Source organism: Lactuca virosa, chromosome 4, assembly GCF_052849685.1.
Source record: "Lactuca virosa cultivar CGN04683 chromosome 4, Lactuca_virosa_CGN04683_v6, whole genome shotgun sequence".
Classification (NCBI taxonomy): Eukaryota; Viridiplantae; Streptophyta; class Magnoliopsida; order Asterales; family Asteraceae; genus Lactuca; species Lactuca virosa.
The window spans coordinates 433,000,507-433,005,131 of NC_136429.1; the positions used below are offsets into that span (position 1 = coordinate 433,000,507).

The window sequence follows — 4,625 nt, forward strand, 5'->3', positions numbered from 1 at the left end:
ACATGTTACATAGGATCCGTGTGTGTGTTCAAGTCCTCACTTGACACTTAGCATCCTATCCGACACTTCCATCCAAACCACTCACTGTAGGTGAGTTCATACCCCTTAATTAACATTTTAAATGATTTTAAATGCTTTTATGGGGGGATTACAAGTTGAACATTTCTAGTTATTGCTTTAATCACATGTGATTAATAACTAGAATAAACAGAAAGATTGACTACTACTTTCAAATTTCTATCAAACTTATGGATTTTCAAGCTTTCAAACCTTTTTATTAAACTCTTTTGATGCTAGAACTGTTTTTAAACTCTTTTATACTTGCAATATTTTCAAATCCATATCTACACCAGTATATTTATATAAGTAAGACTTGAAGGACTTAGGATTGATAGCTCACCTTATTTCCTGTTCCTTGTTTGGTTGTGGACTTAGGGTATCCTGTTATTTGTCCGAATGTCGTTGAATTCTTAGTTATATATCATATATATATATATATGTGTTGGATATAAAAGTTTTCACTTCAGTTCAGTACCTTTGTGTAACAAAGGCATCCAAACAACCTTACTATTTAACTATAATAGGTATAGTTAAGGGATTACTACTCTCTACTACTATTACAACGACCCATACAAGAGTCAGTACATTTATGAGTCACTACATAAGTACTACATTGAGTAACAATACATGCTATAAACTATACAAGAGAACATACTATACACTATACAAACATTAAATACTATAATAGAATGTGACATACGATACGACACTTCACAGTGGTATCACCGTGTAACCAGAGTCTCCTGGAGGGAGAGCGGGCATTGTGTGTATAGATCTATACGGGACAGACACTCCCACATCCCGACTGCTAGCTACAGTCCCAGCCGAAAGGCCAAGGGGTGACAGAATGTTACCTCACTATATAGGACCTGGAGGGTCATCAGTTATTCAACCGTCAATTAGCATGGTTACATACGAGTTCACATTCACACCTTTAATTAACCAATTAAGAATTAAAGGCAAATTAGACTCTCCGAGGCATATTGTTCATTTAATACCATCTGGAGTCTACATTTTCGTTACTTTAGGCTCCCCGAGGTGTACTGTACATTTAGTACTACCTGGAGTCTGTATTTTATCACTTTACGACCAGCAGTGTTACTGCTGAGGAAAGATATTAATTTCCCCTATTACGCTTATTTTGAAATCACCTTACAAGGGTGAAGTCTAAAACTATATTTTCATACTAAAAGTTTTCACTGGGGAAAAACCCTTACATTTACCAAAGAACAAACATACAAACAATCGGGTCTTGGTAGAAGACTACTTTTTACTAGGAAATATAGGGTTTTCTAGGGAGCATACTATTTACAAACATTTGAAATCAGTTACTATGTTACATTGTTACAAATATTTTTATACACGCAACGACACTAAATACTTATGAACTCACCAGATTTATGCTGATAAACTCTTTCAAAATAACTTGTATTCTCAGGTCATCAGTAGACAGGTACAGATGAAGATTTTGAGAAGATGGAGCACATACCAGACTCATCTTTTATTTTGATTATACTTTTGGTGTCTTACAAACTATACAGAACACGCTTGTATTACAATTATTATATTAATGCAATGGATGTTGTTGCTTGTCTTTACTGTTATGCATTGTTGTGATACCGTACATGACGTCCTCCACCCCAGAACGTTTCCACCGTTCTTGGTTTTGGGGTGTGACGTAAGCGCGCTTGGGCTAGAGTAGTACTAGGATGGGTGACCCATAGGAAGTCCTCGTGTTTCACCCCCTTTTAACAAAGGGTTTCCAGCCCAACGGTATCAGGTGTTGCCCTCCCTTCTCGAGGTTGAGGGTTCAAGTCTCGTCTGATACATAGGTGGATTTAGGAGTAGTTTAGGAATATATTGTATTTGCTGTTAAAAAAAACCAAAATAAACAAGGCGGGAAAGTGTAAAAAGGTGAGCCGCAAACATTTTTCAACACCATGTTAACATGTAAAGTATCAATGTAGTGTTGTCAATTTTCATAGTATCGATGCACTTTCAAATCATAATGAACAATTCTGATTAAAAATCCTAAACAAAAAAGATATTGAGTAAATAAGCTATTTTTATTTAACATACAATTTAAAGCAAAAAATAATCAAATCTATCTTCCTCTTGATAATCTCCTTGATAATCTCATATCTGTTAACCAAAACCAAAAACTAAATAATATCATATATCAAAGACACACAAAGATTTTGAACAAATCAAACAAAACAGAAAGAATGTTACAAATAATATACCTTGAATGTACGAATTCAATTACAAATTAAGTTCTTTGGTCCTCCATTATCTTGTTCTTGCCACTTCATACTGATACATCTGCACATAGAGATTAAAATAGATACATTCAAATACATATAGCTGCACCCACACCTAGACACATAAATACACACAAACATACCTGCACACACAAATACACCCAGATCTGTGAATTATCATTGCACGAACTTCAAATCAGACCATAAAAGCCCCAAACTGAAATTTGAAAATTGAAGAACATCAAATTCGTATAACTCCCTAAAAATACAAAAATAATCACTTTCATTTCGTTTTTGTTAAAAGTTAAAACAGCAAAGAAAATCAGGTTCCTACCTAAAAGATTAAACATTTGCAGCAAAAATTAGGAAAATAAGGGCTAAATTACCGATGTAAGTTTGAGGTTTTCTGTAATTTTGATGTAAGTAGTGGAGATGAAAGCGTCGGTGAGTGTCGTGGTTAGATCTAGTCGATATATAGTTAGAGTTTCGATGGTGGGTTGTTAGAGGTAGTGAGAGTGGCGATGGTGCTGGGGATTTACAGATCGTTGAGGATGACAACTAACATTCACAGATTAAGAGGGTTGGTGTATGAGGGATTCTGGAGGAGCTGATGGCGTCAGAGGAGAAGGAGCGGATGTTCGGCGCACCCTAGCACCGATTTGTGTCGAGAATGAGACAACAAGCTTGTAAGGCAATGACATACCAGTGTGATTGGAAGAAAAGATGCAGGCATTTCATGGTTTTAGTTCATGAGTCTGAGAGAGAATTTTGTTGGTAGTATGAGATGGAATGATAAAAGAAGGAACGAACCCTAGCAAGAAATGATTTCAATTTGACAATTTTGCCCCTAAAATGTCTTGAATTTCCGTTGACCGCCTTTGACCGATTAAGGCGCCTAGCTCCGCCTAGCTCCGACTAACTCCGATTAGCCCCGACTTGGACCGACTTTGACCAACCCCGATTACATAGACCGATTAGCAATAAACCTTATTGGTGGCCGTCCGACTAGCGCCTAGGCGGCGATTAATTGGCCGCCTAGGCCGATTTCTGCAACATTGACTGAACCATTCCAACATAACATTCATATATATACTTGACAAAATTTGATTAAAATCTCAATCTAAGCTTTTAGAATTGGAATGAAGTATAACTTCATCTCCCTTAATTATAGTAAAACAACTTTTCAAACCCTGTAACTTTGCAAATTGAAACTTTTGTTTTCTATAATTAACATTGCTAACTTGCAACATTTACCACAATTAATTATGCTCCCACTAGCATAATAATTACTTTACTAGCATAACACTTATGCTCCCACTAGCTTTGACATGTTTCCAGAAATCATCTGGACTTCTAGAAATGAAAATTTTATTGACTTTCATTACCAAAGTTCAGGTTTCTGATACCAGATGCTTCGATAAGACTTTATCTAAGCTTCCCAAAATCATACACCTTTCCTTAGATAACTCACATATGTGTCTAAACAATTTTAGAACTATGAAAAGGGATGCCGTAATTATAGTCTCAAATGTTTAGACCTTTTCCATTGCTCACAATTCGAATTATGAAAAGGGATTCCGTAATCATAATTGAAATTGAGAATGCAAATATCACAATTTCTATCTGCTTAAAATCTACTTAGTGAAAGCATTTCCTCACCATCATTTTCATGAATCAAAGAGAAACCTTTTGACACTTTGATTTTACGGTGTATGTGTTCCTATCCATGTGAATTTGTCAAAAACATAACCACAAGAGGAGGTTAGTGACAATTCCAAACTCATATGGACTGAACTTGTTCAATCTTGACTTCTTGCCACCTGGGAGCACAAGGGTCTACCATTGCTTCCAAGTAGTTATGCAAACAACTAAGAACTCATAGACCTCACATGCATAGCCAACTTTAACTGGAATGGGCACATAAACAAGAATATGTCAACACGATAGGTTACAAACCTCAAGTCGTGTGGTTGTGATAAACAACACCCTTGATTAGTTCTTGAAACTTTTCAAGATCTTTAAGAATCCCACTGACCTCTTAACGTATAAGATTCTCTTGTCAAGAACCATTCCTTGACAAAGCAAATATTCAATAGTTAGTGCGGATTCTTATCAAGACAAACACCTCACACAATTGGCCTTAGTTGGTATTTGTTTTATCCAAAACATCACAAGTCACCAATTTCAAATGTACAAGAGTAGAAAACATTTTACTCTACATTTGATAAGTGTTTTAAACCTTCTTAACATTATGTCACTCAAGGCTCGATCTTGGACTGTTACTCTAGGACTCAATTTTGGAAC

General features: G+C 35.9%; 1 long non-coding RNA gene across 1 annotated transcript; it reads right to left on the reverse strand.

Moving 5' to 3' along the window:
• Positions 1-2,056: 2,056 nt before the first annotated feature.
• Positions 2,057-3,133, reverse strand: LOC145169188 (uncharacterized). The gene is made up of 4 exons (XR_013742350.1): positions 2,708-3,133; positions 2,465-2,538; positions 2,304-2,382; positions 2,057-2,202 (listed from the first exon to the last, which is right to left on the reverse strand). It is a non-coding gene; the product is annotated as an uncharacterized LOC145169188 (long non-coding RNA).
• Between the last annotated feature and the right edge of the window lie 1,492 nt (positions 3,134-4,625).